At 40.3% G+C, this 22,988-nt stretch overlaps 1 protein-coding gene across 1 annotated transcript in view; it reads right to left on the reverse strand.

Annotated features, from left to right (window-relative positions):
* LOC126249004 (uncharacterized) overlaps positions 1–22,750 on the reverse strand; it is a 536,950-nt gene extending 514,200 nt beyond the window's left edge. Inside the window, exon 1 of the mRNA XM_049950589.1 lies at positions 22,707–22,750. The gene's annotated coding sequence lies outside the window, so the exon portion shown is untranslated. The remainder of the gene's footprint in view (positions 1–22,706) is intronic.
* Between the last annotated feature and the right edge of the window lie 238 nt (positions 22,751–22,988).

The following is a 22,988-nucleotide window of genomic DNA, read 5'->3' on the forward strand; positions in this document are numbered from 1 at the left end:
GTCGTTGAGCTTAAATTACTGAAGTTAATTTCATGAAATCAGTCTGGAAAGTTGTAAAACGCCGTCTTGAATTCTGACTTGGATGAATCTCCTTAACGACAGAAAGCTCATGCTAAAACGAGTTGATAATGTCAATGAATGGTCAGAGTGATATTGGAAATTCATCGGCGAGTTGTTACTGCGGCCTATCGGGAAAGCGATGGGCTTGATTTTAAAACGAGCACTGAAAAGATACTCCGTTTATGTCGTTAAAAATTATCGTCTGGTATCGTGTTATCAGTACGTTACTTTTTGCCACCACTGATAATGTCTTTGAGCTCTCGTACATGACCCAGTACTCTAGCTCAGAGCTGATTGACCAAGCATCGCTATAGCCCTTACAGGTTACAAACGAAAGCGGCGATTGAAGGACAATGAAACAAGCAAATAATTTTAATAAATGTAGGTGTAGAACCCAATGGCTTTTCAGATATCATTTGTTGCGACCGAGTACACGAGCACCTTATAACAGAGTCCCCGAGGATCCAAATTTCAGATATGCACTTGAGGACGAACGCGTAACAAAAAGTGTTCCACACGATCACCGTTCATGTCAAGGCAACTCTCAGCACGTCTCCTTATCAATGTCCGTACACGTTCAAAAATTCCAAACGTGTTCAGAATCCATTGAAAACCTCCACAATACGTTTTCGGAGTTCATCGACACTATCAACAGCACTGGAATACATCAAAGCTTTTAAATATCCTCATTTACAAAAATCCAACGGGTTCAAGTCGAGGTATGTGCGAGCCACGACCGATACACTTGTTGCCGAAGATTGGTGCTACGTATTTCCGAACAGCCAGATGGAAAAGTGCTGATCCATCATTATGCATGTATCATATACCATCCTTTCATCGTAAGGTACATCATCCAAATTGTCTATTAGCTTGCGTTTTGGGAAATGTATGTATATAAGACCATACGTCGGCCATTTATTAAATGTAGCCGTATCGAGGAAACCATTGGTTTCCAGACCTGTATTTATTAATTCGTTTGTTTCTATAACAATCATACAACCTGTATAAACGATAACAGAACTAGTCTCCCCATCTGCACGTATTTCCGATTTTGTTGCGCTCTGCCCTTATGAATCGGTATGTCGAATCGCACTTGTCCTTAGCCCTTTCTCACCACCACGACTCAAACCTAGTGTATACTGCATATAAAAATAAATTCAATCTTCTTTCAGGCAATTTCTTGATCTAAGGATCTGAGAGAAATAAGAAAAGAAAAATATCAAACTTTATTTGAAAATTTAACTTAGAATTCATCAAGAAGCATCTCTGGATAACGAATCCATTCAGTTTCACCTGATTCCTACAATAAAGATATACAATTTCTCACTGTTCGTTTATCCACTAATGCAAAGGTTACACAAAACCGCAACAACACAGTTTTGCTGTAAATGGAACATCTTTTCATCGTTGTTTTAATATTCAGAAGATGTCTGCGTGAAAGAATACACAAATATAGTAATCTTCAGAGCCCTAGTATAAGCAACTCCCAACTCTTGCTTGGTTGTGTTCATAGGTTTTAGTTATTATCTCAAGTTGCGCTTCCACTCTGTCGGTTGAAAAGAGAGACGAACGATTACCTGAAATTTCTAGAACGTATAGTATTTCCTTGTATTCACTCAGTTTCAGTATACAATTAAAATTCTCCTTGGAAGGAGGAAGAACGATTAGATTTTAACGTCTCGTCGATGATAGACGAAATTTTTCTTGGAAATAAATCTAGAGATCGACTACATCATATTTCATTGTGACCTACAGTTTGAGGAAAGACGCAGTAATTGAGATTCATCAGTGAATTAATATAATGCAGTTTATATTCCCAGCTGCGTAAATAGATACCTTGAAGACCACATTTCAGTCAGTGAGGCAGCTGCATATATTTACTGCCAACAAAATAAAATTTTAAAGTGGGAAAATATCATGAGCTGGGATCTTCTGAGATTTATGTGATGTATCTAAATGTACCAGTCATGACAGTAAGGCAACTATTTTGCATCGTTTCATTCGTTAACCTTCTGTTGAATGATGTTTTTAGGTAATTATTCATTTAGGACCTCATACGTGTCACGTCTTCAGGGTCTCTATTTACGCAGTTGGGAATATTAACTGTAGTAAATTAATCCACGGGTGAATCTCAATTACTTCGTCTTTCCTCAAAAATTTTATTCACAATCAAGTATACTGTTTCAATCTCTAGATTTATTTCCACGGAAAATTCCGTCAATAATGACCTCGTCATCGACGGAACGTTAGCTCTAATCTTCCTTCTTCCTTCCGAGGAAAATTCGAACTGTATACGGAAACTGAAGACGTATAAAACGAAATACTATAGTTTGTAGGCGTCTCAGCTAATCGTTCACCTCTCTTCTCAAGGAAAAGAAATGTAGCACAACTTGAAATAATAACTAAAATCTATGAATGTAAGCAACTAAGAGGCAGAGCTTGTTGACACTGGGCCAGTGACGATTATTATAACGTTGGCCCATCCGAGCATATTCAGAATGACAGCAAATCTGTGGACAGAAAGTACGGCCAACATATTTCCTGACGTAATAATCACTATAATTGAAAACTTTCTGAAAATGATCGCTTTGTGTTTGGTGGAATACGCCGAAAACATGAAAAAGGAAGAACGTTTATAGCACAATTGACAGCCAACGTTCATGCCAAGTGTATACGCTACGTTTTATACTAAAATTGTATTCGAAATAACATCGGAAGACTATGACAACAAATTTAATAATACGAAGGATAAGAAAGCTGAGACGAAAATAATTTTAGCGACTTTTCTCACATATGTTCACCAAACACTCGTACACGAAGTCAACAACCTGAATCTCTTACCATCACTTACAAAACTGTCATAAACTCTTAACTGAATTAAAATTTAAAGCCACGTGTCTGCATATAACGTGTTGTAAGTATTCCGCTGCCTGACAGACTGCGGTAGTTATGCAGGATGTCCCATAGTAATACAGATCGTGGACGGTATTAAACCGAGTACTTTGAGTTAAGGAGTCACCTACTTGTGATCTTGTGGTTAGCATTACTGATTCGTGATCACGGGGCGGCTTCGATTCCCGGTCTGATCACGAATTTTCTCCGCTCGGTATTGGGTGTGTGTGCTCGCCTCCAAACTTTTTTACATGCTATATGACTCTCCCTGGTCACACGGACAACATCTAAGCGATAATGCATTTCACGCCATACACTCTGACGCATACATGTATGGAGTCGCCGATGAGAGCGAATCAGAAATTCGGATTATGTGTTTGGAACTCTTTTGGGCAAAGGAGTCACATATGAAAGATTATTGACAGAACCTTATAAAAAGAATACTGTGTGTGTCAGGTCCGGAGATGGAGGTAGTCAAGAGCAGATCACTGCGTCGTCATGTCCAGTACCACCGACTCAACGGTTCACTGTAATTGACGTAACGATCTACATTTGGAAACTTTGTTTAAATTTACTCACAGTATGCTGGATGGCAATAGGCAGTAACTTACTATGAATCAATCAAATTGAAAAACCGACGAACTTACACAGAAGTTTTTTTTTTTTTTTTTTTTTTTTTTGCATTTAAATGGCGACCAGTTTCGGACTTTTATCCATTATCAAGCCGTCCACGTAAGTCCTACGATAACAGAATAATGTGTGTACGTTTCTTTTGCGAAACTTTGAAGTTTTTGTGAACTCATTTGTTTACATTCTCTGTAAATTTGTAAATTCATTCTTTTACATTCTTTGTAAGTTTTATAAATTCACTCTTTTACATTCTTCGTAAATCTTACCGATGTATCTCAATATATTAAATAGTTATAACTATTTGTAATTGCTATGTTTATTTTGAACTGCCGTTTATTTCTTCCAATTTGGATGACAAAAGTAGCGAAATCGTTATCTATACATTCGTTCGGCTTTCAGGGCACTACATCTCGCAACATTATAAATTAAACGCCCGTCTTCAAATTTGTCTAAAGAATAAGGCTTCATGTACGAGGACCAATCATGGACACTCAAACAGTGATAAACTTTACTAAAGACACGTCACAGGCGATCGCGTATAGCGTTTTAAGATAGAATCACCAACCTTAATTCGGCAGGCCGTTCTTTTGTTGAGGAATCATAAGCAGTTTACAAATACATGGGATACACACACTGTTGTTTCGAGAGATCGTACTTTATGAAATACTCATTCACAGCCTTCTGTTTATCGTCCCAAAATGCTCAAATAGAAGATCATCTGATGTCTGTATAATATTAAGCCAAACTGTATAAAGAACGCAATAGATAATTTAACGTATTATGGAATTATGGTTTGCTACTTACATCACGTGGTACCCCCTGATATAAGTTATTACAAGCAACTACTGAACCGCAAAGACTACAACGTAATTTAAAACGCACTGTATTTTAGGAGAAACGGTAATTATTTCTGTAAGAAAAGCTTAGACCAAAAATGATTAACACACAAAGGAATTACAGACATTGGCTGCGAATGGGCATATATACAAAAATGATTAATCTCTGTCAAGCCATAGCAGAACTGTATCACGGCACGGTATGAGTAAGGAGATTATGACTCACCAGTTTTCCAAATACGTGATTTATTGAATTAAAAAGATAACACCTTCCGGGAAAATTTGATCACGATATCAAGTTCTGTAACACGGAAAACACAAATCATTACTTCGCGCTGTATCACATACTGACATAAATGTAACTGATATCTGTCTATATTACCCATGTAGTACTAAGTACCTTGAAAATATTATGCCTTTACGCACAGTCAAAAATAAGCAGTAATATATACATAATAAGATACTACAGTTTTTGGTACGTGATTGGCAGCTGAATTTCGTCAAGTAGTAAACAGAGCTCTGTGAGTGTGTTACGAGCCACCAGTAATTACGGAAGTCATATCATGATAAGTGGAGAGTCTTAAGGTGTGTAAAGTCACGTATACTGTTTGCTTATTTTTGACTATGCCTAATGGCATAATATTTATAAGGTACGTAACATTACATGGACAGTATAGACAGATTTTCATTACATGTGTTTTGATACAAGAAATAATGCGGAGTACCGATTTGTGTTTTCCTTGTTATAGAATTTGATAACGGGATCACATCTTCCCGAAAGATAATGTTATTTTAAATTAAATAAATTACGTAGTTGGACAACTAATGTATCATCGATCGTGTCCATATTGATAAAAATGGTTAAATTAAGATGCATCCAAATTTCTATGTATATGGATCACAATATTACACAGAAGAGAAATGTTCAAAGAATGATAAAGAGTACAGAAATGACTTGTGAATTACTTCGAAATCAGCAGTTTCAATTCTAGTCCAATCTCAACACCGGTTTTTGGTCCTCTTTGACAGAGCAGCTCTTTTGTGCTCATTTTGGCGCTTCGTTGTGAGATTAATGGTGATATTAAGGCTTATAATTCGACTGTAGCAGACTCTTGTATTTTCACGCAAATCCACAGACTGTATTGGCGTAACATCTGATACCTCGCAGTCACATGGCTTGATCACTGTTGCAGAGACATCCGACGGAAAAGAAATGTTATCTCCGGCTTAATGTCAGGTGAATGTTGCAACGTGGAGGAGATACGCCCAGCAGTGTTTGTAGTTGAAGGAAGCCGTTCCAAAAATAGCAGGCATCACATACGTGATCATTGCAAGGCCGTTGGGTAAGACAGAAACGGTCGGTTACACTTTAACATACAGGGTTCGCATAGTTTCTCGACATGTCCATACAGTTAACCGCCAGCAGTACCGGACGTTGCTGATAGCATAAAAAACCGGACAAGTAGCAATAGGTCTCGCACTCTGAGGGTTCCGTACAAACTTTGTCGTTCATGTAGGCTGTTCATCTATAGGTTTTGATGAGTGAGTTTGCGAATATCAAAATAAGTGACATAACCTATCGAATAATTTGACTGCATTGACTTGAGAAACTTAATCTTTTTACACCACCTTCGGAACGTAGGCCGTAGTATTTGACATAAATTTCTTCTAGGTACCTCTATCCGCTCCTCAGAGAAAGGGGTCCTAAGAGACCCCACAAACAGACACACGGACAACATAGTGCTCCTATAAGGGTTAAAAAGTGATAATAATATGATCAGAGACATCAGTTACGAAATTAATCGGAGATAAACACCTGTACATCCGTCTAACTGCAATTTAATACCGAAGTTGTTGCACCCGTTACCTGAAAAATGTTGCGCTAAGGAATATTCGAACTTTTTCACTTGAAATCGTTTATATTTTCGCCTTTTCAAATATTTACTCTTGATTCTTAAACAGCTTGTATAGTTGTTTCAATAGTCCACAATATTGTGTACATGAGAGGAAGATTGTCATCACAGTTGATTGTCTGACTCGATTCAGAATGAAATGGTTAACACACGGTGGACTCGTTTTCGGCAAAATAATGATAGGAAACGGAAAGTTTTCGCCGTAGATGAATGTATTAAACAAGCTAACCATAACTGGAAACTGATGAACAATTGCACCTTTATTACTAATAATTTATCGTTTGTTTCCAAAAATGTTGGAAGATTTGGCTTCTTAAGGGCAGACTCCATTCCAAAATTTCAATTTCTTTCAAAAAAATTTTAATGGGTATTTCACATCTTTGGAGCGTTTACGCTTCGATGCCACAACGATTTGGCTGTATCCGAATTACAAGTACAGTTACATCATAGAGCACAGAGGTAATACTCAGATTCGTCTTAATATGGATGTTGAGGTCAAGATAGTGACTGTCTGTCGGAGACTTATATCTGATGTACTGCTGGCAAGATGCAGTGATGACAATACGTAAAATGCAAAATGTTTGGACTGTGTCATTTTGTTCAAGTGTCCCCAAAAAATTTTGTGTCTAAAAAGAAGATACGTTTCGGTCTTGTAGAAGCTGTTTCTCAGTTCAGTATGGGATTTAATAGACTGAAGAGAACAGGAGTCCAAACATTCATATATCATCCTCCCAGAAGTACCGCTGCTTATCTATAGATCGACGAAGTAGTCTACAAGCTGCTGCATGGAGAGGGAAAGACTCCAGGAAAAGGCTACTCTCGTCTTGAAATTACAAGAAGAAGAAGCCTTACAAAAGCAGGAAGGGATAACATACGGTGCCGGTGAATTTTAATCGGAATTTGTCTTGTCCAAGCATTTACTTTTTTGTAAAATTTTAAAATCCGTTTACCCTCAAGTTTGTTTTTCTAAGTTCAATGACAACATTTTTACAGTAAATATTAACCAATCTCAACGAAGTTTTTGCAGGAAGTGATACTAGCATAGGAACCAGTGACTCCTTCTTCTAAAGATCTGAAGAAAATTGCTTATTCACTGGCCCATTTATTTTATAAAGACAACACGTTACTTAAAGGGAGAATACATCCAGAAATTTAAGTTTTCTCCTACTTTGCTGATTTCAACCAAAGTTTAAAATCATGTCTATCACGTACAGATGCCGCAGTATACAGGTTTTGAAGTCCAGAACTTGGTCTTGAGGAATCTGAATTCTTATATGCATTAGTGTTATCGAAAACGTAAGTTGTCTGTTTTATTATCACATTTTTATACGGCTAATTGAAGAAAATTTAAGTTTGAAATTTGAAGAAAATGCTGAAAGTAAATTAATAACGTTTCTCAGAAAATGAATGCATTGAACTGCTGAACTATGTCTTGTGAATACACCTAAAAATCCTGAACGTAAAAACTGAAGTCTGTATCCAAAAAGTTGGTTTTTCTAGAATGGCATTAAAATTATCTTGTAAATTCGAAATTCCGAATACAATGAAGGTCTGGACTTCAAAACCTGTACACTGCGGCATCTGTACGTGATAGACATGATTTTAAACTTTGGTTGAAATCAGCAAACTAGGAGAAACTTAAATTTCTGGATGTATTCTCCCTTTAAGTAACGTGTTGTCTTTATAAAATAAATGGGGCAGTAAATAAGCAATTATCTTCAGATCGTTAGGAGAAGGAGCGACTGGTTCCTATGCGGTATCACTTACATGTATTGTCTAAGCGATCTAAGTGATAACACTTTACCGTATGAGCTGCCATTCAGTGAAGTAAAACTTGCGTTCATTTTGTTTCCATCACTATCCAGTTTCGGCTGTCAAGCGATTTTCAAAAGTACAGGTATGTGCAAGTACAAACCACCAGACTAGCTGTTATTAGCTCAGAGCCAAAGAACTCATAAATGCACACGTATAATAGTGTCACCGCTGTAGGATGGCCACATCTTCAGACTTCACGTTAAAAGCCATGACAGGAAGAGCATCTAGTAAGAAGTACAGTAGTATATTCTGATGAGTTCTACTAGTGTGTGAATTTAAAAATGCTTTCATAGCCGACTCAGACTTATCCGTGGTAGTTTTTAATTGCAATAAATAAAATTTCACATCTGTCACAATGACAATTTAATGCTGCCAGTTTCGGAGAATTAATCCTCTTTATTCAGGCATGTTGTTTCCGAAAGACGATATGCCGTGTTGTCCTATACGCTAGGTCTATGGGCTCCCTGGTGTCACGGCCACATGTGGCTGTAACTATCCACATTAAAATGCTGAAGAAATAGGATTTATCTCCGACACAGGCAGCATTACTAATGAAGAAAATTGTGGCACAGGTGGATTTTTATTTGGAAAATTTAATAATAAAAACCGCTTACTGTCTTTTCAATAGTGTGTTTTACTTAACCAATGTACATTTTGAAGTCACCTCTTGATAATCAACGCTTTAGTTGTCATGTAAGGACTTTAACAGCCACGCCAACACGCCATAAACGTGTGTCCGCCAATTGTGTGTGGTATCACAATTCTGTATAGTCAGCATGCTCTTTACCCTGTCATATTAACATGCAAAGTCTTCAGACATGACGATGTGTATGAAAAATATGTATGTACGTATAGCATCGTAAACAGCATGTCAACGTTACTTCAGTGTGATGCCGTATACGATACAATCAACAAAATCCGCAGATACTCGTTTCTGGCCTCTTGACATCGCAGTGGACATTTTCATATCAAAATGAAGCTCAAAAAATGGTTCAGATGGCTCTGAGCACTATGGGGCTTAACATCTGAGGTCATCAGTCCCCTAGAACTTAGAACTACTTAAACCTAACTAACCTAAGGACATCACACACAGCCATGCCCGAGGCAGGATTCGAACCTGCGACCGTAGCAGTCACGCGGTTCCGGACTGAAGTGCCTAGAACCGCTCGGCCACAGCGGCCGGCTCAAGCTGAACCACCAATAATGAAGTTGTGACTCCGAAATGTACGTTGGCAAGAAAAAACGCTATTGAAAAGAGAGCAGATCTGTTTTTATTATTAAGTTTTCCATTTATTCACTGTCTCCGCTTTGGAAAGAATAGTCACAATCGCTACCGAAAAATAGAATTTTACTTAACTAAAATAGGGACGTTACTATCCAGTGGCGGCTGTGTTAGATTCAGACAATTTGTGGTGGCTGTGGATACTTTTGCGACCGTAATAAGGGACTTACATGCATACAGTGCGGATTGCTGCTGTTCGTAGATTCTTCATTCACAGCAAGCTATATGTGCGTCAGCAGGACTAACGCCGGCACACGTGTCGGTTGCGTGGCAGTCTTTGCAACGGTTAGCCAGCACCCCTTCCCTCGTCGCTACGGAACGCAGTTCGAACCCCGGAGAGGGCAGCCGTTGGAGCCTCGCTAGCGCCCCGCCAGATGGCGGGCGCGCCTGTGAATGTTGAACGAGATGTGCGAACAGGAAAAATGGATGCCTCGTTCCGCTTTCAGCTTCGCATTATGAGAGCAGGATCGCTGCGATGTTCTGTTTGTACGATGGTCCGCCGCCCACCATCTGAACAGCAATTCATTTCCGTGTGAGATTACCAACACCAAGTAGAACGAGCAAGCACAGGATTTCAGAGGAATACAGCTGGTTATGAAAAGAAGAGCTGCCGTTTTATCTTGACGTTCTGTGTGACAAAAACCAGTCTATTCTGTAGTCCAACGGAATATTTACTACCATGGTGCACTTCAACACGATGAAAATCGCGGAATCTTCAGTGGACCCGAGCTAGCCGTGAATGCTTGCGCAATATAAGTGCGTAACATTCTGTTACCCGTAATGTGAGTCCTTCCTATTCTCAGTTAATGTGGATGCGACCAGATAGGCGATTTCTTAGTCACCGTAGCCCTCAATACCACTTCTTGCATATGAACTACCAACCATTCTATAACTGTAATATGAGATGTAATAAGTTCAGCTTCTTGCCTGCATCTATGCATAACACTAATTTTTTTCAATATCCTCTCCTGTTTCTCCCAGACGACTGTGGAACGAACAACCCACTGACCTTCGGCTAAAAATCACTCTACGTTCAAAACGAGAATAAAGCTTCACCTTTTAACTTCCCTCTTGGCATACTCCAACTACTTTCTCCTGTACAACAGCGAACCAGCGTTTCGGTCACACTGTTAAGTCCATCCATGCATAATTCATCCCTGTCTATTCCTGTTTTTTTATTTTTTTCTCTCAAGTCTTATGCTAACTTTACACAATTATCTTTGTATGTCCATCCTTGTGATAGATGTCGCAAGGACTTCGGCTGTTCAATATGAAACGTAAATTAAAAAAAAAATCTGCAGCTGTCTCTTTTATGTTTAATTTACTTACGCGACCAGTTTCGGTGGTCCATTAGGCCATCTTCAGGCCCCTTGACCAACGTAAACTAGGAGAAATTCAATCTCGTGGGCATTCGTAAAAGGAGCCAATGTTAAATAACCAGTATCCATAGATCTCTGGTTTACACGACACAATCCCCTAGTTCATCAACCGACGAAGGGATAATGTCGCGTAAACCAGATATCTACGGACACTGGTTATTTAATGTTGGCTGCTGTTATGGCTGCACAAAAGATTAGATTCCTCCAAAGTTACGTTGGTCAAAGGGCCTGAAGATTGAGTAATGGAATACAAAAACAGACTGCGTAAATAAATTAAATACAAAAGCGACTGCTGCAGGTGTTTTAATTTTCGTTGCATTTTTACCCAATAATTTCTCTTATTTCCCTGATACAGTCAACTACTTTTCCAGATTTGCTTCCTTCTGTACTGCTGCCAGTCATCTCTGTTAAAATGTCATTACTCGGCTACTTTTGACAGGAACCTAATGAGAAAATTAGTTAACAGAATGCTAATAAGACTGACATTATTGTAACGCTATACACGGTGTTTTAGAGCTCGTATTACAGGCTTCTAGGGACTGTAGAGAGAACTTAGTAGATAAAGTTCTGAGAACCTCATGTCCGAAAATGTGCCATGTGTTTGTAAAATAAGTTTGAAAAATGGTTCAAATGGCTCTGAGCACTGTGGGACTTAACATCTGAGGTCATCAGTCCCCTAGAACTTAGAACTACTTAAACCTAACTAACCTAAGGACATCACACACATCCATGCCCGAGGCGAGATTCGAACCTGCGACCGCTGAGGTCGCGGGGTTCCAGACTGTAGCGCCTAGAACCGCTCGGTCACCGCGGCCGGCAAAATAGGTTTGAAGATCGGATCACTTTCAAATCTCCCGTTTCAGTTTAGACGGAGAAAATGAGAAGAGGGCGTCGTCGTCAGACCATGTTGTACTTACATCACATACCGTTTTCGGTTGACTACAGTAACCGCTGCGAGAAGCCGGCAAGTTGGCAACAAGGAGGGTCGACAAGGACTCAACGCGCTCCCGACTTTGAAGAGGACGTTCTTCGCCACGTAGAAGAGAACATGATGACGAGTACTGGAAAAGTTCCCCATGCTGTGAGCCTCTGTAGAATACACAGGTCACAGCTCTGTGTGCGTACTGTGAAGTGGGAGGTTTTAAAGTGATCCACTCTTCAACTTATTTTACATCCAAACGGCACATTTCTGAACATGGGTTCTTATCAAAACTTTGTGTACTAATTACCCTCTACGACTCCTGGATGCATGTAATACGAATTATGAAACGCTCTGGGTATTCTTTAATATATCATATTATTACTGTTATTGCTGGGTATAGATCATGTACTATTCGCATTATAGACTTACTGCCTAAAGATGTATATTTAGATTTACAAATGATTTACAAGTGATATAGCACAGCAATTAGTCGTCCTTTCTTTTTGCAGGTTTTATTCCGCAAATCTAGATTTCGGCTATTGCCTAGCCATTATCAATGCCCTGTTTCATATTAAATGGTTCAAATGGCTCTGAGCACTATGGGACTCAACTGCTGAGGTCATTAGTCCCCTAGAACTTAGAACTAGTTAAACCTAACTAACATAAGGACATCACAAACATCCATGCCCGAGGCAGGATTCGAACCTGCGACCGTAGCGGTCTTGCGGTTCCAGACTGCAGCGCCTTTAACCGCACGGCCACTTCGGCCGGCTCCTGTTTCATATTATTAATGCGTATCAGTCCCCTGTTGTTTCGGCGTCTGTCACAGTTCTTTCAAGGCTCTTGAAGAGTCTCGAAAGAACTGTGACTCTTCAAGAGTCTTGAAGAGTCTCGAGAGAACTGTGACTCTTCAAGAGTCTTGAGAGAACTGTGACGGACGCCGGAACAACAGGGGACTGACATGCATTGATACTTTGAAATAGTGCATTGACAATGGCTAGGCACTAGCCGAAATATAGATTTTCAGAATAAAACCAGCAATAAAGGGCGACTGATTAGTGTGCTCTGTCAGTCGTAAAACATGTCACAGTCGCTGAGTGCACCCACTTTCCTAACCTCATGTATATTTGGATGCCACAGAACGCCTGAAGGCTCTAATATTTACATATTAAACAAATGCATAAGTAAATAAAATATTTCTCAAACACGTCAAGTATCCTTCGCTAAGAAATCATATCACGAAAAGCAATTCTTCAGAATCATTAACAACCTTAAAGTGACACAGTTTGGATGACACCCATAGGCCTTTATCTCGTGAGTGCATATCGCACTAATAACGAAGACAAACAACGAGTTTCTCCCGATATGCGGTCTGAGTAAATGAATTTTAACAAGACAATTCATCGAATGGAAAATAATACGAATTAACAATGGAGTCTTAGAACTAGCTGATGACTTCTTTTTATTTAGGTCAGTTGCAGTAAAGCACTGGATGGACATAAAAAATAAACGGGGGTGTTAAAGTGGCCTGGTGTACTTTTAGTAAGCTACATAAAATTTCCAGAACTACGTTTCCGATGTGCCTGAAAAGTGATGTTTGCGGTCGCTGTTTACAAACGATTCTTACTCATGACAGTGAAATATGGTCCTTTAACGCGAAATCTATTGAAAAAATCGAGGGACGCTAAGCCATTAGTGGTGAAATAGAAATTGAGGTTCTCTGGGAGAGATGGGAAAAGAAAGTAATGGGTCAGGGAAGAAACTGGAGTGAGAGATGTAATTGTGACGGATAGAGGTGGGAGGGACATATAGCGAGGCGAATGGATGGCAGATGGACAAGGGAAGTTGTCTGCTGGATTCTGAGATATACGAGAAGACCGAAAAGACGGCCAAATGGAAGGTCGGTCGACATCTGAAATCAATCAGGAGTGACATGAATGTATTTAGCTCAACACTGTAGAAGTCTACAGGAGGCATTTATTCTGCAGTGGACGTCAAATAGCTGATGATGGTATGCACTGCCGAGAAATGGAAGCGAAGACCTATAATTGTTTACTGTATTATTATTATTCAAAAACTACCATATCTAAGTACGGCTATCTGAGGCGACTATGTAAACATATGAAATAAAAACGTTTTAGTGAGACGACTGTAAGGGATGTGATGTCCAATTTATTCCACGACAGTTTCGCATGCAAGCTATTTTCAAATGATTCTGCAATGCCATAATATATTATTACACAAATATTTGAAATACACTTTATATACTCAGAACTATATTAAACTTGCTTGAAGCTCCTTTATGTCACATTGCGCCGAAAGTAAATGTAGTTCTCGTCAAGAGTAGCTGAAGACGGAAATCATCAGAAGCACCCTAAAGAAGTTAACATCTTGCCGCACCGATTCTGAGTCGGCATCGCATTGTTTGTCACTCCGAGGCGCTTACGTGGGTGAACGATGGAAGAGATGGGGAAGTTCAACGAAGGGCTACCTGATCCGTAACCCGCTGTTTAGTCATTGGGAGAGCGTTACTGAAATGTCAAGCGAGCCATCTCCAATCAAGACCTTATGTAATTACAGAAATGCTTACTCTTGATCCCTACCACTAATATTTTTTGCCATCCTTTTCGTTCCTGGGTGCTCTTTATTTTAGGCGGGAAACAGAAAGTGTCAACACCTGGGGAAATCGGAAACGAGAGTATATGTAAACTTTAGTAAAATAGTCACCTAATCACACCATAGGATGTAGACCAATGTTCAGTATTACCCCCAGAAAAGCCTTCATTTCTTCTGAGGAGGTAGCTGTGCTTGAGTGCCATATTGAATATTTTGTTGGTGGAGTCGTTTTCTGTATATTTTCAGCTGCATGTACATATGTTGCTCTAACTATTGGTGAACAATACCGTCCATAGGAAAGAGCTGCAAATGTCTCAGTTCCGTAGCTGGCAGGAAACTCTGAGGAAATGGGAAACCATGTGGTCACAGGGAATGAGGAATATTCATAAGAACACCACCACGACGAGCCTTCCATTTACATGCGACAGACTACACATCATCGCCACTTCCTTCTTTTTCGCTAATTTCAGATTCACTACTACTTATTTCATTGCATAGAGGAAAAGATTCTTCTTGCTCACTCCTATCACTAAAGTCTCCTCCACTTCACAATATCTTTGTCACTTTTATGCTTTCTGCGTACAAACAAAAACCCGCCCGCAAAGGACGCGATTGATACACACTTCTAATCACGTGCTCTACTATTGTGTAGAGCTGACCACTAGCAATATCTGGCCTGTCAAACTTGGTACTACATGATGAAACGTGTTGGAAAGCCTATTACGACAAACCAGTAAGTTGCAAAACCAAAGCGTAAAAATAAGGATATCGGACGACGTCAGACATTGGAGCGAAAAGGTACAGGATAGTGAAGTAATTCGGCTGTAGTCTTTTTGAACGTATCCCGAGTGTTCACGTAACAATGAAATACGTCATTCTGGCTGCTCTTACGGTAGCCCGACAGGGTCAATATTTTCAGTAAGAGCAGCAAACATATTCCAGTAAATGTGGGTTTGCAAACGAGCCTTTTAAGACATAACTGCGAATGTGTGGCTGCCAGTCGGGCCCTGTTTAAGTACAAGATATTCAGCTGGTTAGAACAAATGTATTTAAAAAGTGAATTTTTCGATTAAGTCCCACTTTAATTGGGCTCAAATTTCACTCGTGGCCTACCTTAACGAGAAATACAATTCTGCTGCAGCACATTATATGTACGACTTACTGTACATTCAGACCTGTTAAAGGAGATGTTCCACGTGTCATTCTCTCATTCGGGTGGAATACTGTGCTGGTCTCTGTAGCGAATTATGAATTCTTTCAAACACCCCCCGGATCACCTCGCAAATCTACAAAACCCTGTACAGTTCGCTGCTCCAATTCTACAACCGCATCAATAGGAGTGCTTTAGACTACACTTTTGAGATTCTCCAGACAGAAAACCTCCAGAGGACTGAGGTCAGAGGACCTGGGATGATGAGGTACAGGTCCACCTCGACCTTTCCGTCTCTGGCCCGTTAGATGTCTGACATCAACGGGAAAACGAGACGGTACTTCATAATGCATCTACCACATTACCCAATCATGGTTTATGTGTAAAATTTGAGCCCAGTTAATGGAAAAGTTGGACAATATCTTATACTGGAGTCTGTAGCGGGTCTTAAACACACATTCGCAATTATGTTAACTAGAATGTTTTTACTTCAATTATCGTATATTTTCACCCGTATCAATTTTCGCTATTAGTGACGATACACCAAACATATGTACAGAAGCATTCCGACAGCCATTTTTATCATACACCACCCACAAATGGCGTAGAATGTGAGGTTGGTAATGTTAGTACAAAATCTACAATCCATCACGCTTGGGCCTGTAGTGTAATGGAGTAGTTTTGGTCCCACAGGTCGGATGACAAAGTTACAGCGGGAAGCATTTGTAGGATAGGCATGAGGTGAGTGTTCTGGAACACGGTGCCGGCCAGGGGGGCGATGGAAACAGTGGCTGGAGCCGTTTGCGGGTTGCGGTCCTCTCGACACCTCGTGGTCGGTCAAGAGCGCAGGAGGCCTGAGCCGCTTAATTTCATGTAACCACCCTTCACGGCCAGCTAGGCTAGGCACTGACGGAAATGGTGTGGCTTGTATTTCCTGCTCTCTTAAATGAATGATTGGTAACCGAAGGATTGGTGTTTCGAATTCCCTTCCCTCCCCCCCCCTCCCCACCCGTTCCCCAAATACCCCTATACACTTGCCCACTCTCTAGGGGCTGTAAATAATCGTATGTCTGCTGGCGGTTGACACTGACACCTACTTAAGCTGCTTAAAATACTTCGTTAGTTACGGAATACATAATTCTGTCTACTGTGGGGCATGTGCTTAAAGACGATTTCTATAATGGTTCAAATGGCTCTGAGCACTATGGGACTTAACATCTATGGTCATCAGTCCCCTAGAACTTAGAACTACTTAAACCTAACTAACCTAAGGACAGCACACAACACCCAGTCATCACGAGGCAGAGAAATTCCCTGACCCCGCCGGGAATCGTGATTTCTATAAAGGCTCCACGCTTTTTCCTCAAAGCACTACAAGGGAGTATTGAATCTCATCAAGCTTTCAGTATACATATCGGGATGATGTGCCAGTTGAGACTGAACAGATTTTAAAAAAAGCACTTTAAAAATGGATTAAAAGCATCTTGAGAGCTTTTATACTATGATGGCAGGCGGTAGCGGTGAACGGAGCAGATGTTATGACTACACGAACGTAAACGTCAACTGTAGGTCTGAAGGAGGCCACATTCTGACCAAAAGCGGTAAAAATTGTAAATAAATGTCTTATTGCAATCGAGACTGTTTTCAATTCATTTTAAAGTACTTTTAGCCAGACTGCTGTTTCTCACGAGAAAGTTCTCAAAAATTATTTACGAAATCAGTACATTTCTTAATAACTAAATTACCATCATCTAGTGAAAGTATCAGAAATTTTTATGGAAAAATTTCACTGCCTTACATCTTTCCTCCGTATAGATTAGGAATATGCGTATGCAGTACTTTTTTCATTCATTTTAATTAAAGAAAAGAAAGAGTGACGAAGGACTACAGTACGATACGACCAACAAGAGGTACTTATACCTTCATTCGATTTGACAGCAGGCTGTCAAGCACTAGTGTAGGTCCAGCAAACAGTTGTTTCCTTGCAAATTAATATCGGTGCTACGGAGCAGAATTGCATTTGACTTACGGAGCGAAGTATGGAGTAGCACGTAATAGAAGTGATTACTATGAGTTTTAAAACTGACGAAGCTCTGCAATTTACTATCAGAACACATTTTTGCTATCGTCTGAGTACGTGAGAAAATACTTTATAAAACTGCTATTATTTGTTAGGAATACCAACTTCCTTTCATTCTCATTCATTTTGTACGAGCGTCTAATGAAACTCTCCAATTACAGTGAGCTATCTCACATTACATCCGTTGGTAATATCACTAAGATATCGCTATGCAATAATATTCTTCACAACAGTTGTTGTGTCAGAAACAGAAGCTGATTTTGTTATGGCCATATACTTTAGTTTAAAATATTAATTATGTTATTTACAGTTGGATTTCATCAACTTAAACTCCTTCTCAACGAGGCAGCGCTGATAACTTTGACGTTGAAGGTTATAGCCCCGTTCTCTTCCATAAAGCAAACATGCGGACCAGTTGGTAAGGTAATTAATTTGTGGTAAGGTCTTATGGGACCAAACTGCTGAGGTCATCGGTCCCTAAGCCTACACACTACTTAACGTAACTTAAACTAACGTATGCTATAGCCAACACACACACACACACCCATGCCCAAGGGAGGACTCGAACCTCCGACCGGGAGAACCGCACGGACAAGGCGCCCAAGACCGCGCGGCTACCCCGCGCTGCAGTTGGTAAGGAAAACGCCTCTGAGTGACATTAAAAGTGAAGGCTTACAACCAAGTTAGACGCTGTAACCAACATGACAGTTATTACGACTATTTCGAGGACGGTTCCTAGTTCTTTTCGTGAAAGTTCAAGGTATATATTTCCAAAACATGGTATGCTAGTACGAAAGTTTAAGAAAAACGTAAAGAAAAAAGGCTTCAAGCAAGTAAGTAGTTCTGTTTGGTAATACAATATTTTCCATTTATTTATCGTATACGTCAGTGAACTTTCTTTCGCCTACGACTTAACAGTAAAATTTCTGGGATGTTCTGATGATACTGTAGTTAAACTATTAATTGTTTTCTTTCTTTTAAATTTATTAGTTTTCGGTACCTGCCCATACAGCCATCTCAACACAGTAAATATGATTCTAAAATTTGTTTTGACAGTGCAGAGTATGCATTACATTAAGTCATACCATGATCTGAAGTTACGTAGGCTTAACAAAGGAAGAACTGTTTGTTGGTTTTTGTGAAAGAATTCTGAACTACTTCATCAAAATAGTAGGTATCATATTATACTGGAGAAACAATCGACCTACACGTGGCTAAAGAATTCTAATGAAAACGAGGTATTTGTGACAGACTCGACGTAAAAGCGTTAAGAGTTAACATTGTCATCTGTGACACAAAACCTTACTTCAGGCGTTTACAGATATGTGAAGCTAAATGTAACTGACGAAAGTGTACCTTGAATTTTGAAATTAGATGATTTTTCCGCTGACTGCTGTAAAATGTGACCAATAGTTTTCATACATTTTCACACTCTCAGCGGACCCACTAAAAATTTTAGAAATTTTTCCTTATGTTAAGGAATTGTGCATGTTGTGAAAGAAATGTGACTACTTTTTACTTTCTGAAGTATAGTTATTCCGAGCTACTTATTAGAGCAAGTAATTATATTTGTCAAGGAAATAAATCCTGATCCTATCTTGATAACATTATATTTGAAAAAATCGCTAGTAACTTGAAACAGAAAGATGTTAGGAATATGATTTCAAAGTTAGATGTAAAGAGGAAAACAGAGTCCCATGTTAGTTACGCTTCTAAAATCATTTTCTATGACAAGAACGATACGGAAGAGAGTTGAAGCAATGAATGGGCCTAAATGAGTGACTGTAATGATATAAAACTACTGTCATACATGAAGACTTGTGCAAGGACGATAAACTGGACCTATATTTCTTCACGAGGAATCGTGTTACCATTACCGCTATCAATGCTTACTTTCTGTAATTGGGTAGCGTTCTGGGTAAGATTACTGCTCACGACAAGCAGGAAATTTTCATGTGTCGTTTTAGATGTATAGCGCCGCGGTTTGTGCAATAACTGCCGAGATTCACAGAAAACTTACTTTTTCGATGTGACAGCAGAGTTTACATTTCACACATGACATGGATTAAAAACAGGTCAATCTTCTGATTGCTGTCAAACTGTAGTGACTCACAACCAGGCAGATTAAGAAAATTAATTTAGTCTCTATTCCCTGGCGTTATTTTATTTTTCAGCAGCAGACAAAGAAACGGACGTGACTGCTGTATTTACTACAAAGGGCGCCTGTACACAGTAAATTCTAAAACTCACAGTGTCAGTTAAGTACAATGTTACCAGTAAATTCGATTAACGTGCTCTCTCGCTTGCGTTGCGCATTTGTTTAACCGGTTTCGCTAAGTAGGCACATTAATAAGCTACAACGCTGGATATATCATAAGTTTGTTGGTGACAAGAAGTTTCCGATAGACGTTTTCCTTCATTGAAGATTACTTTACTACAGTATCTAGCTGACTGAGCATTAAATTACTAACGGCTTGGCACACAAACGGTGCACATGACAGGAGCAGCTTAATGGACAAGTATGTTCCGTGTTAATTACGTACGAGGTTTAATAATATTCGTTTTAAAGATTTTATTATTCATTCCGAATGAAAGAAATGGCAATGATAGTCAACAGACATTGAAACTAATACACGATCTACGGAATGCGTGCTGTGAACACTGGATGTTACTGTTTCCAGCCCACGGTCTTGGAGGATCCTCGACGAGTGTTAACAGTCTAAGTAGTATACAAGACGTACTGCTGGGTAAAAGTTTACTATCTCTCGCCATAAAGGCCCCATTAAAATGTGACGTTTTGAGCGTGGCTAGTTTGTTTTAAACGTTTTGTGGATTCTGTCACCTAGTAAGCAAAATCAGTCCATGAAGAGGTGCTGTGCTCAGCAACCCAAACAGACCTCTGCTCTGACCAACCCAAACAGACCTCTGCTCTGACCATATTAGTCCTCCCCCCCCCCCCCCCCCCCCGGTCCCACGCAATGAAACAAGTTGCTATTGCTAATGAGCGCCCATTTGAGTCAGCAATCGGGGTGTCGTGGGTTACCCGAATCGCTACGGCACCCAGCTGGAAGTGGGATGCGAAGTAATGTTAGAGGAAAAGGCAATTTGTAATACCACTGATCTCACTACCCGGTTTGTCGATGGCGCTATAGCAGACCACGAACTGTCATTCTAGACAGAATGTCAAAGAATGTCAAAGAATGCCGATCTTAATATAAAAGTGACGACGAAGATTAGTAGCTTCAACACCTAGAGAAATAAAGCAGAAATATCTCTTCGTGGGAGGAGCTTCTGGACATTAATGTGTTTAGAAGACTCACAGTAGACACCCGATGCAAGTATTCCCAAGTATTTCATCTTGAACAACAGAGCTCTTTGTATCACACTAGTCCGCTCAATATCGAAAAAATATCTCAAAACGTTTTCGGGTTAGTTTCTCCAACAGTATTGTCAGTCAATTAGGCGAAGAAATGTATTGTTATAGAGAGAGAATGACGATCTGTTCACACCAAAAAGCAAACACTCACGTTGCATTTCTTACGGTACGAAATATTTCATGAAACTCTTAAATCCCGAAATAGTTATAAGATTTTTGTACATTATCCACTAGCTCAACAGAAAAAATGCAAGTTGGGCTATTGCTGGGAGTAAATCCTAGCTTAAAATACACAAAAGTGATTCGCAATACTTCCATCACTCCACACGCATCCGGAGGATACCCGCATGATTCTGTTATTTTCTGAAACTTGTTACAATTTTTCGTTATGCTTACAAGATCAGCTGCAAGGCTGTTAGCTTCAAATATTTGCAGAACCGGTGTAAATACCGAAAAAAATTTTTTTTTTAATTTGTCGAGGTATTGAAGCAGCAACATTTTTAAATATAGCTATATCTTGCTTTAGCTACTGTTAATTGTGTACCAAAGTATTCATTTGTGACATACTAAAACAGGATTTCAGTATCTACAATCCTTGCAAAAAATTTTTAGAGGGTACCCCTAAGAAGAACCATCTTCTATATGGCTTCAATACAAACGATGAGTGCAAAAAGCACAATACAGAAGCATCTGTGATTTTCTTAAATTTAACTAAATAGCACTGTAACTGTAACGGCTATTCTTGGCAAGAGCTAGACAGATATATGAATGGAAAGCGTAATAATGAAATCCACCTGCTGTTTTTTCAATAGCGTTTTTATTTCTTTCGAAGCACAACGTGAGATGTGATGTTATCGAAGGACCTAAGTTGTGCTCTGGCGCGTCGACTTTGCAATTTAGGCCCTTTGATAATAATCAGAGCCCTGATGCTGATGCTGTGCTTCGAACAAAATTTCAAACACTATCGAAATAAAAATTACGGATTTCATTTTTAAGTTTTCCACAAACCAAACACTTCTTTTTAAGAGATTCGAGTTCCATTGACATCCGCCGTGTCTTAGTTGTCACTGAGGGTTTAGCCAAATATGCGAGCATCTTTGCACGGTAAATATTAGGAGATAGGACGGACGTCGCACTACGATCGAAGTCATTGCCTCCGTATTTAGCACAAATCCCGTTCTTTTTGCAAAACGTTTTGCCACTATGCGTAACAATTAGTCTTATCACAATACTCCTCTCTTCAAAAGCTTTCAAAACTGACATAAAGTACACAGCTATATTTAAAAAATTTTTTGGCCCCCCTGTGAAAGAGCGGAAAATTTCGTACTGCAGTAAAATTACGAAAACATAGTTTACGTTTTTCGTTCGGTTTCCATTTTTATTTTTTACACTTTTGAAAATTTCGCCGCGTCGCACACACGTTTCGTATGCGGATTCCGCAACGACAGATCTGGTGACGTACACAGACGAATCCAGCCGAACACGTTGTTTTCTTTCGAATCTTTTTTTTAAGTACAGCGAACGAGTACGTGGCACAGATTCCTCGCAGCGAGCGCAGCGGAGGGGAGTGGTTTATCTGCGGTGTGAGTGGTGGCAGTAATTCGGCGCCGCTATCTCCGGAAAGAGGCGATAGGAGCAGCGCGACTCGCACACATAATACGTTTTCCGATTGGGCGGCGCGAAGTCGGCGCCGGCGCCGAGCTCTTTGGCACACGTCGGCAGGTCGGTGCGCATGCCCGCGGCAGAGGCACTTACATGCGCGTCGTCTGGGCCAGCAGCGGGCGGCTGGCGGCGTTGAGGCACTGCAGCGGACTGCGCCGCTGCCGCGCCGCGCCGCGCCGCCCGGGCTGCGAACCCGGGCCCCCGCCCCGCGCCGCCGCCGCCGCCGCCTTGGCCTTCGCCGTCGCCACCGCCTTCGCCCCCCGTTAGGCGGGAGGCGGGAGACGGGAGGCGGGCCCGCGATGACTCGCGCGGGGATCGAACCGGGCGCCCGGCGCACACATTTGCAGAGCCGGCGCTGGCGGCTGCCGGCTACGC

This window comes from Schistocerca nitens, chromosome 3 (assembly GCF_023898315.1).
Source record: "Schistocerca nitens isolate TAMUIC-IGC-003100 chromosome 3, iqSchNite1.1, whole genome shotgun sequence".
NCBI lineage: Eukaryota > Metazoa > Arthropoda > Insecta > Orthoptera > Acrididae > Schistocerca > Schistocerca nitens.